Below are 12,308 nucleotides of genomic sequence, written 5' to 3' on the forward strand. Positions count from 1 at the left end.
GTGGTAGCACATGCCTTTAATCCCAGTGCCTAGCAGGGAGAGACAAACAGATCTCCTTGAGTTCAAGCTTTAGTAGTGACACCCTTAATCCCAATGCCTGGGAGGCAGAGACAGGCAGATCTCTGAGAGTTCAAGGACAGCCTGGTCTAGAGAGTTGTTCCAGGTCAAAGATACAGAGAACCTGTCTCAAAAAACAAAAAATAAAAGTAAAAATTAACAAAATAGAGGTTAAAGTAAAGCCACACACAGATGGAAAATACACAGAGAATTTTGATACTGTATGCTATTATGCTCTCTTTGAATTGTTTGAATGCTGAGGAAGGAACAACAGCTGCTAAAAGATATTTGTATATAAATGCTGCTGAACTAATCCAAAATAGATATTATGAAAATGCCTTGACTTTGAAATTTGGATCTAAGGACATGATGCTTTGGAAAGGAGTTTCTTATTTTGTTTTCACAGAGGGTGAGAGTCTGTTCATTTCTTCTATTCTGATATGGTATGATGGACCAAGCCCTCCTGAAGGGTTGCTGTAAACAACTTCAGAAAATTGCTTCGCTCAACTGCCTACTGAGATGAAACCGGCACACAGGTTATACCATGAAACACCTAATTAAAGATGCCCCCATTCAGCAGGAAGCAGTTTGGAGAGAAAAAACTGCCCATGTTCCCAAATATGGTTTATAAACGTTCTTTAACATTTAAAGGGGGATATGATATAGGTATGAATAATTTACATTAGTATAGATTTTGCTTTATTGATAGAGATTTAAGGTCAATTTTGTTATATGTATATGCATATTTCAGCTATTGATTAAGATATTGTGATTATGTAGTTCATTAAAAACTGTAATGTATAATTAAGAAATATAGGTCAATGGATAATCATCTGTAATAGTCAAGCTTGTAGTCATTTTAGTTAGGTTTTCTAGATATATAGAGACACATTTCAGTTAGATAGACATTCTTCATATCTTTCAAAAACTGCAGAATATGGCATTTAATATTTTAATAACTTAGGACCTTTCATGACAATGAGACAATCTGCTCCTGGCAGCACCTATCTACTTCAAGAAGAAGATGGGCATCGAAGAGGATCCTTATGGAATTTGATAGCCATTTGGGCAAGAAACTGTTCTTGCCTGGATTATTGCATAAACTGGACACAGAGAACCCACAGAAAGAGGACTGCTAAACTTGCCTAAAGGTGAGATGATCTTTCGGGGTTCCTGATTCATGAAAGAGTCTACAAGACATTCTTCAGGACAAGCAGATAGTGACTGCCTTTGAAATTTCCTGCTTTGTGAAAATATCTGCTGGAAACTATGGGCCTGTAGGTTGAAGATGGATGCCCCAATGGTACAGAGGAACTTTGGGTTACTGTACAGGCAGCAAGATGTCTCTCCCATTTCTAGAGTTTTAAAAGTTGCTTACTTTTTGTTTGCTTAGGTAATATTGTATTCTTCTGAAGTCTTTGATGGAGTTGAAGAATAGATATATAGTTATAGTTTCCATTGTTATGATAAAAGATAAAATAGATATAAATATTTTAACTGTAATTCTTACTTGATAACTGTTTTGTTATATGTAATTTTGCTATGTTAAAGTTAAAGCCTTCCTTTTTTTGTTTAAACAGAAAAAGGGGAAGTGATGTGGGAGTGTCATACATCAATCTGTTGATTTCATTGGTTAAGTTATAAAGAATCTGCTTGGTCTCATAGGTTAAAACATAGGTGTGAGGAGTAAACAAAACAGAATGCTGGGAGGAAGAGGAATTGAGCTCAGAGACACCATGCTCCTTTCTCCTGGGCAGACTCGATTCAGCTCCGACCCAGGATGGACGTAGGCTAGAATCTTCCTGGTAAGTGCACCTTGGGGTGCTACACACATGATTGGAAATGGGCTAGTCCAGGTGTGAGAGTTAGCCGAGAAAAGGCTAGATATAATGGGCCAAGCAGTGTTTAAAAGAATACAGTTTCTGTGTAATTATTTCGGGGCATAAGCTAGAGCTAGCTGGTGGCCAGGAGCTGGGGCGGCAGGGAAGGGGACTGCAGCTCCTATTTCAATAGAATGGGGTTTTCCCAGGGTGGTCATCTTCAGAGAAGTAGGTCTAGAGATCTCAAAGACTAAAGAAACTTTAATCCATAAATTTGAAATTTTATAAGCATTACTATGTGTTAAAATGTTTTAATTACTTCAGTTTCTAGATTGTGTTCAGTTTCTAGCAGCATTTTTTTGTATGTTGACTCATTTAATGTTGACAGATCTTTCAGGCAGAAATAATATTATCTGTCATGAGTTCATTTTGAAAATTAAATTAACAGAACTGAACACAAGCTTTTAGCACAGTGCCAGAAATGCCAACTAGAACTCAGGAATACTTAGAAGTTGTCATTACAATGATTGTCATTAGCAATCACAACAAGAATAATTCACTGTCAATAAACTGAGAACCTTGAGACTTAAAATCTTATTAATGGCCTTAGACATATAATTGATAGTAGCTTAATTTAATATAATTCTGTATGTAACATTCACTAGATGTCTATAATTATTTATTATAACATTGGGACAATGACAAAATTTATGAATAGATTAGTAATTAATTTCAATGCTCTGACATAATTATCATACCAAAACATCCAAATTTGTATCTCTACACATCTGTCTTCTCTACACAGCTAATAACCCACTTAAATCTTGATTTATATATAAACATGAACTCATTTTACAAAATCATTTTTCTGAAAATTGCTTCTCATGTACAATGAAAGATAGTATATATCTGGATGTGGAAGAAAATTTCTTAAAGTTTATGTTCTCAAATCAATTCTCCAACCTAACTAAAATACATTTGTGTAAGTATAGAGATGGGGACCTTTTGTGTAAGTATAGAGATGGTGACCTTTCTTGTTTCAATAGCTTCTAGCATGAATTTGGCCTTGAAACATTTCAACTTTTAATTATGTTATGTTGCACTTTTAATAACTTGAGTCATATACTTACTTTTAATACCTGTGCTCTGTCATTAAAATTAACTTAATAAAATGTTGATTAGATAAAATAATATAGAAACATTAATCAAAATAAAATACTTGTTCTTAGAGAACGTGTATTCTAAGTGAGAGTCAGGAATCAGGCATAAGTAAGTCATGTACCATAAAGAGATAGTCAACTTAAAACTCAAATAGAGTGGCACATTTCCAGGCTACAGGCAATCTAATGTTCCTTTGTCTGTACTTTTTCAAAATTTAAGATGAGCAAAGATAACAATGACATTTTGAATGAACAGTTGAAATGTATGAAAACTGTAAGAAAGGAATAACATGAATTAATAGAAAACTATGAACAAAGGAATTATCCCATCCAAGTACTCTAAGGTAGATGACATGGTTTAAATATAAAAGATTTCCAATAAGTTCCCATTTTGAATGCTTAGTTCTTCTCTGAAGCTGTTATTTTGGAATATTGGGGTTAAAATGGGGCACGAAGTCAAGGGGCATTATGCCTAATTTCTGTCTCCTTCTGTCTCTCCTGGTAAATTCTAAGACCACCAAACGGTTCCTGTAACTGGAGTGCAATGTCCTTAGGAAGTGGGTAAATATCAAGTCACAGAAATGAAGGTACTCTATTTGCAGATTTATGTAGATTTGGAAAAGCCATTCAGGGGGCTAGTTTTTAGTTCATGTTTAATTTAGGAGCTACTGTGGTTTTCTTTTGTGTTTTGCTTGTTTTGTTTTTGAGAGAGGGTCAAATGAAGCCAGGTTGACTTTGAAGTACTGGTGCAACCTGCAGTGACCTTGAATTTCTGATCCTTCTACATCACCTCTCATTCACTAGTTCAGTTTTCATACTGTAAAACCATGCCATTTTTTGGTTTACCAGTTGTAGCAATTATTTTATATATGTTTGAAAGAGCAAGATTGATGTCAAATTAATAATATTTTCATAAATTAATATTGGAAGCTTTCAGTTGAAAAATATCATTGAGTTGGTCAGGACATTAGTTGCATTTTACTTTGGTACTGTAATACAATGCTAGAATGGGCTATTATATTCCTTACAGGCCAGAATCTCTGGAAATTTAAGCTGAAAGTTTATTATTAAGTATCATTAACATAGAGAGTGTGAAGCCTAACACATTGGACATAGTCAATTTAGGATTGAATGCATATAAATAAATTTAAGGAGTCACAAAACAGGAGTGAAGATTACTTTAACATAAAAATAATATGGGATAGTGGAGACAGCAAATGACCTTGGAAGCCAGCCACAATATTCAGAAAACAGGTTGCATTAGATACCTAATAAGTAGTCATCAGGGAATGACTCTCTTGGTCAACATATTGATGCTGAATCTGTATGACTGTGAATTAGGTAAGGCTTTTTATTATGACACATGGGTCACAAACACATAAAGTAAAATATATATAAATTAGATCCCATCAAAGTTAGAATATCTTGTGATTCAATAAGCAGTACCAAGAGAGTGAAAAAAGAACATGAGTACTCATAAAAATGCTATGCTACAAAAGACATATGCAGTCTCTTGTAGGATAATATAATATAAAATAGAATGGTAGCTGCCAGGATGTTAACCCCCATTATAGTCCTCCACAACTATGGTTTAATATTTGTATCACTTCTCTGCAACTCATGCTGATACTTGATTCCCAGTTGAAAACTATTGAGATGCAAAGTTTAAGTAACCCACATGTTTATCTTATAAAGAGTGGCTCTCCAGGATTTAATGGCAAGCTATCAGTACTAGGCTAATCTTTAAGGGACTGGATGATTTCTTATTCTCACAGAATTAGAGTAGTTAGTAGAAAAAGTACAATAAAGTGAAGTTTGGCCCTTATATTTTATCTCTTTCACATATGCCTGCTTCCTTTTCCTCTTTTTTTTTTTGACATTAAATGAAGCAGTATATGGTCCTCTGCAGAAGCTGTCATCATACCCTTGGATTTCCAGTCCAGTCTCCAAAACTATGAGTAAATGTACTGCACTATTTCATAATTACCTAATCAGAAACATTCTGTCAAAACAGAAGAAAACAGACTAACATAAAGATTTGCCACGAATGCTTAACATGTTTCAGGGACTTTTCTAAGTTGTCCACATTCACTTACTCAATGAATTTCTACAGAAAACATGTGAGGTAAGAATATAATTGTTTTATTGCCATCAAGCCACATTGTAAAAACATCTAGTAATTATGTGGATGGGGAAAATTATGCAAAGTCCGACTCCTGCATGAAAAGTTACAGGCAAAAATCGGCTTCCAAGATAAAGAGAATCAATTTTGTCTATGAACAAACTCCCTGATATGTATCCAATCCCAAGTAGAAAGTTTTAATCACATGTATATCTGTCATTGGTCGAACTAATGTGGACACTGGGTAATGGAAAAGCTAAATAATTCATCTATAAAACATAAATAATTGAACATTTTTTTTTTACTTTTATACTTTCTGCTGTTAAAGTAAACAAATACTACTCCTAGGAAAGAGAGAGAATACCAATTGAGATTCTTTGCTCCATTTCTTAGCTGACAGTTGGTGTTCATCAATTTGAAGATTATTTCACAATCATATCTGCTCTCTACTTCATGTATTATGTTGAAGGAGCTGCGGGTTGCATTCCTGCTGCCCGGTTCCTGGCCGCCAGCTAACTTATGCCCCAAAATAACAACACACAAACTATATTCTTTTAAACACTGCCTGGCCCATTATATCTAGCCTCTTCTAGGCTAATTCTCATGTATTAATTTAGCCCATTTCTAATAATCTGTGTAGCACCAGTAGGTGCGCTTACCAGGAAAGATTCGGCATGTCTGACCAGGCGGCTTGTTTCATCGTGTCTGGCTCTGAGAGGAGCTGCGTGATTTCTGAGCTCACTTCCTCTTCCTCCTAGCATTCTGTTCTGTTTACTCTGCCTATCTAAATTCTGCCCTATCAGATGGGCCAAGGCAGTTTCTTTATTAATTAACCAATGAAAGCAACAAATTAGAAAGAAATCACTCCCACATCATTTCCCCTTTTTCTGTTTAAACAAAAAAGAAGGCTTTCATTTTAACATAGTAAAATTACATATAGCAAAACAGTTATCAAGCAAGAATTACCTTAAAATCCATACACATTCATTTTTGTCAGCTGAGTGCATGGAAGACACTTTCTCGCTCCTGCACCTCTTTGGCTTCCCCAGCAGCCCAGCTGATCCTGCTTCTGCTAAGGAACACTTTGGCTAAAACAGTTACAATCTGGTGTGCTAATTGTAACATTTCAAGGGCTATTCAAGTAACCATTGAGTTGTTTTACCACATAAGAGGCATTAGCAATATTAACAGATGTCATACAAATGAACTAATGAACAAGACATTTGTTGTACTAGCCATAAGTCCACCTGCTCCTACAATAGGGCAGTCTCTTGAGTTCAATTTGCACTGACGCAGACTCTTCGGCATGCAGAGCCTGGAACTGCCACTGCCTTCTCCTTGCTCCGCTGCTGCATTCTCGGGCATTCAAGTATGGTCTGTGCTCCAGCTTGTCTCAGCTCCAGCCCTTGTTGTTGCATTTGCTAATACTCCTAGCACTTCTGTGGCATCTGCCAGGCTAGGCACTGACTAGGCTGAGGCAATGTGCCTTCCACCACAGCCACCTAGCAAAGCTCTGCCCCAGCTGCCTTCTAGCCCCAGCTGCATTTGTTCAGGGTCCAAACTGGTGAACGGAGTGGAGCGGAACTCAGGAAAGCAGGCTTGCTGCTCTGCAAACACTGAAGGGGCCCCACTTAAATTATCTTTTAGGAAATTTGGGCGTTGCCAATCTGTCTGGCTACTTCCTGCTGAGTGAGGACACTGCATTCTTTGGGGTATTTACTGTAATTTACTGCCATTTTCCAGTCGTCCTCGGAGCGGGTCGTGGCAGTGGGGGGGGAGGCAGAGGCTCCCCCTCCCCACCGAGCTGGAAGGTGAAGGCAGGGCTGCCCTGACCCCTTCGGGGTGGGGCAGATTCTGTCCTGGCCAGTTGCCCCGGGCTGGGCGCCACTCTGTTGTTGGATTGGCTGGCTGCATCCTGCCACCCAGCTAGCTTTACCCTAAATAATTACATGGAAACTGTATTCTCTTAAACACTGCCTAGCCCATTAGTTCCAGCCTCTTATTGGCTAGTTCTTACATATTGATCTAACCCATTTCTAATAATCTGTGTAGCCCACGAGGTAGCTTACCAGGGAAGATCTTAACCTGAGTCTGTCTGGAGTGGGAGAATCATGGTGACTCTCTGACTCACTTCCTCTTCCTCCCAGCATTCTGTTCTGTTTACACCGCCTATCTAAATTCTGCTCTATCAGATGGGCCAAGACAGTTTCTTTCTTTATTTTTTTAGGGGTGCAATGAACTTTATTGATGGTATTCAAGAGAGTAGGGCTCCCTAAACCCCCTCCTGCTATTCTGGGGGTCTGGGATGGAAACTGTGAGGGAGATGCTCAGTGTCAAAGGTTAGTTAGGACAGGGACTGCTCAGCAGCCGAGGACCTCTCTCTTGCTGTGTCCTTGCTGGGATGGGTGGTCCAGGGCGGGCTTCTTACTCCTTGGAGGCCATGTAGGCCATGAGGTCCACCACTCTGTTGCTGTAACCTAATTCATTGTCGTACCAGGAAATGAGCTTTACAAAGTTGTCATTAAGAGCAATGCCAGCCCCAGCATCGAAGGTGGAAGAGTGGGAGTCACTGTTAAAGTTACTGGAGATGACCTGTTCCTCAGTGTAGCCCAGGATGCCCTTTAGTGGGCCCTCAGATGCCTGCATCACCATCTTCTTGATGTCATCATACTTGGCAGCTTTCTCCAGGCGGCATGTCAGATCCACGACAGACACATTGGGGGTAGGAACGTGGAAGGCCATGCCCATGAGCTTCCCGTTCAGCTCTGGGATGACTTTACCCACAGCCTTGGCAACGCCAGTGGACGCAGGGATGATGTTCTGGGCAGCACCACGGCCATCTCGCCACAGCTTCCCAGAGGGGCCATCCACAGTCTTCTGAGTCACCGTGATGGCATGGACTGTTGTCATGAATCCTTCCACGATGCCAAAGTTGTCATAGATGACCTTGGCCAAGGGGGCTAAGCAGTTGGTGGTGCAGGAAGCGTTGCTGACAATCTTGAGGGAATTGTCATACTTGTCATGGTTCACACCCATCACAAACATGGGGGCATCGGCAGAAGGGGTGGAGATGATGACCCTCTTGGCCCCACCCTTCAAGTGGGCCCCAGCCTTCTCCATGGTGGTAAAGACACCGGTAGACACCACAACATACTCGGCGCCGCATCCCCCCATTTGATGTTGGCGGGATCTCGCTCCTGGAAGATGGTGATGGCCTTCCCGTTGAAGACAAGCTTCCCATTCTCAGCCTTAACTGTGCCTTTGAACTTGCCATGGGTGGAGTCATACTGGAACATGTAGACCATGTAGTTGAAGTCAATGAAAGGGTCATTGATGGCAACAACGTCCACTTTGCCAGAAGTGAAGGCAGCCCTAGTAACCAGGCATCCAATACGGCCAAATACATTCACTCCAACCTTCACCATCGTGTCTCTGGAACGAGGCTGGCACTGCACGAAAAGAAGCGGCTCTCTCCAAAACAGGGAGGAGCAGAGAGCCGGCAGTTTCTTTATTAATTAATCAATGAAAGCAACAGATTAGAAAGAAATCACTCCCACATCATTATTATATTATATAAAATCAATTGCATTATTAATATTGGTAAGCCACCATCTCCTCTTAAGTTATAATGTCATTGACTTAAGTACAACACTGTGGAACCTTCTGTATCAAATTATATTATTTTGGTGATGTAATTAAATATAGGCAGTAGAAAGGATTGTTGGAAAAACTTACTTTACAGTGAGTAGGGAAGTTCGGAAAAACAACCAGGATTACTCATATATGATTTTTATGATACCTATATGGTGATATTAAAATGATTTTCCTTCCCTTTCCTTTCAGTGTGGCAACAGGGTCTTCCACACAGAATATATAATTATCAATTAATGAATGAATAGTAATTTTCCTGAATGTATAAGGACATTTTCTTTCAAGTTTGTTTTTGTTCAAGCTCTCTCTCTCTCTCTCTCTCTCTCTCTCTCTCTCTCTCTCTCTCTCTCTCTCTCATATACATACTTTGTGTATGTGTGTGTGCATTGTGTGTATGTTTGTGCTGAGGTATGCCTTTAATAAAAAATTAAGCTAATGAAAAGTATTTTTTAAATTAAATCATTAAGGTAGTTTGAATGAGAAATGTTCCCCATAGTCTTGTACTTTTAATTCTGATCCTCCAGTTGATACAGTTGACCTTATTTTTTTTCCCGGAGGAAATATATCACTGGGAGAAGATTTTGACAGTAAAAAGCCTTGCATACTTCTAGTCTGCTAACCTTATTTTGTGCTGTTGGTCAAGTTTGAGAATTCTCAACTTCCTGTTTCAGTTGCCATATCTGTTGTCTGTTGTTTAGCTTCCCTGCCCTTATGAAGATGGACTCCTAACCCTCTGTGCATTGGTTTGGACACATTAATAACAAACTCAAAGTTACCAATAATGTATTAGTGTTATGTTAAGGACAGAAATCAATAAAGTACTTCCTTTTAGTGTCATTTTACCAAACAAGAACCTAGATTTTTTTTTTACTTTACCGTTCCTTTGTCTTATATCATCTCTGTCTTCTGTTGTGTTAGTCTGAATCTGTTCTTGCCTGAACACAGTGTTGTAAATCTGTCCCTTTCTCTGTGTCTATCTGTCTGTCTGTCTGTGGGTTTTGCTTTCTATTTCATTGAAAAAATCTAAAAGAATCACATGGGAAAGGAGAAAGGGACACTTTGCAGAAATCTTCAACAACATAATCACAAGGGATAAAGTCACTGACAACTGACCCTAACTGACACAGATAACAAGTGAACAAATATTGTCAAGTAATATTCAAATTCCACTTCCAGCATTCATGGTGGATATTCATTTTATAAGATTGTTTTCAACTTATATGTTATTTTCAGCAAATGGTTATCATAACACCCATAAGCGTACATGCACTGCTCTTGAGTATTCAGGGAAATAAAATTATAAGATTATAGCTATAAATTAACTTAAGTTATTAAAAATTGATTATGTAAAAATCCAAGGCTAGTGAAGTTGATTTTTACATTGATTTCTTAAAGGCAGATTAAACATACAGGCTGAATACACAATAGGATAGCAATCTTAACCTGGTACTCCAGCAAAACTCTCCCCCTATGCCATGCAGTTGGGGTTGGCAGAACTCAGCTGAATGTCCCAACCAGGAGCAGGGTAGGTCAGTACTTTTCACACTATAGCACCCTTAACAGTGACATGTATGTCTACATGTGCTTTTTAAAGTTTCTTCACACTACAATTGAAACTCTAAACAATTTAGTTCTTAAAAATGGCATCTGTAGAAATTTAAACATATATTTGTTCAGATATATTTACTTGCAGGTGTTCATTACAAGGAGTCATTGGTCTGGTTGGAAGCCTCTGGTTTCTAATACACTATCAAGGTTGGGCCCTGATTGGGATTGTTCCTAAGTATCTTTTTGTTACCCTCTATCATACAGCAGATCCTGTAGCTTCCGATCTGTGGGTAAGTTTCCTTCACATACTCCAGAAGCTCATTTAGAATAGGCTTTAACCTATAAAAAATAAAATCCAGACGTCCACAGCAGCATACCATATGAGTACCTGTAGAGACCGTATTATACAGGCCATATATCTACATTGTATGGCAGTCAGAATTTTGAGCAACATGGCAAAGCACAATTTGCACCTGCCGTAGAGAAGGTGGTCCTATAGCCTTTTGATAGTTACATAACCTGATGTCATCCTAAGTAGAGGGACAGGATATGCTAATGTTGTTTTGTTCTTCCTATTGTAATTTAGAAGATTGCCTGGGGAAGAGGTATTTTTCAGTCTATGTGACACAGGCATAGATAGAAAGACTTAACAAAATGGGCATAGATAAAAAGATGTGACCTAAGTCACCCCCCCACCTGCTACCTAGGAAACAGAATACTAATAAACTTCCCCCTCAGTTTACATTTTGATACGAAAGCTGCTTGGAAAATAAACACGGGTGATTTTCAGGATGTAATTTCAGGATTTCATAAAAGATCACTAAAAACTCCCTCCGAACATAGTCATGTAAGTTGTGTTTTCATTCCCACACCTCCACTCTATGACGAGAAATAATTTAGGTCCGGGCTGGTAACTAACCCCTACACGTACTATGCAAAAATCATCACAAATTGATGCTGAAGAGATGTTTCCATATTTAATAGCATTTATTCTAGCAGCGGACCTGCATTACATTTCTGGTATTCACATGCTGGTTCATCTAAAATCACAGTTCAGGGAATCTATTGCTGTTCTCTGGCCTCCACGGGCATTGTGCCCACATAATGCACATACATACAAGCAAAATGTTCATATACATAATATAAGATCACAATTTTTGTCATAAAATAAATACATATTTATTATATATTATAAATACATATATTATAAATATATATAATAAATACTTAAAATTACCATAAACAATGTAAGTGACTTTACTGTCATACATACAGATAATCTGTTGGTTTCTTTCTGAGGTCTTTACAACTGTCAGATATGTACAGCATTAGCCCTTACCAGTAGCACCCCACTTTCTCCACATAGAGGTAAAACAGAAACCCCAATTCTACGACCACAGTAGACAAAGGCATTCCCTGTACCGATGAAAAGGACTGAATACATTTCAAATGAATTCTTAGGAATACCTTTTTAGCATTTCTTAGTTATTAGTAATGTTTAGCAAGTCATTAGACCAGAAGGAAGCATGCCCATGATTGTCAATTCCCATTGAGTCTGAGGTAAGCTATAAATTTCAGCACTTTCAGCATCTTGAGAGACTTTGACACTAGTAGTAGCTACATATGATTTTTTTTAATTTAAATTATTTAGGTATTCTTTTTGCTTTTCTCAAATATGTAATTTTTATTCTACAAGTTTATTGTATTTTCTTCAAAAATTTGTCAAAATATGTTGATCAGTTTTTATCTAGGCTATAGTAATTTTTTTGTGTTTCCTGTTTAGTTGGATATATTTACTATATTTTCTTCAAATTTTTATATCATGTGCTAGTATTTAAGAAATATTAATCTTTTTTGAATTGTGTCTCCCTTTATGTTTCTAAAATCTCTTCCTTTCCTTAGTCATTAAAATAATTCATTTTAATATGGTCTGGTTTTGTTTGTGTATAT

The 12,308-nt window shown here is 38.0% G+C and overlaps 1 pseudogene; it reads right to left on the reverse strand.

The window, feature by feature from the left end:
* Positions 1 to 7,535: 7,535 nt before the first annotated feature.
* On the reverse strand, positions 7,536 to 8,622 carry LOC101991755 (annotated as a pseudogene).
* Between the last annotated feature and the right edge of the window lie 3,686 nt (positions 8,623 to 12,308).

Source organism: Microtus ochrogaster, chromosome X, assembly GCF_000317375.1.
Source record: "Microtus ochrogaster isolate Prairie Vole_2 chromosome X, MicOch1.0, whole genome shotgun sequence".
Lineage (NCBI taxonomy): Eukaryota > Metazoa > Chordata > Mammalia > Rodentia > Cricetidae > Microtus > Microtus ochrogaster.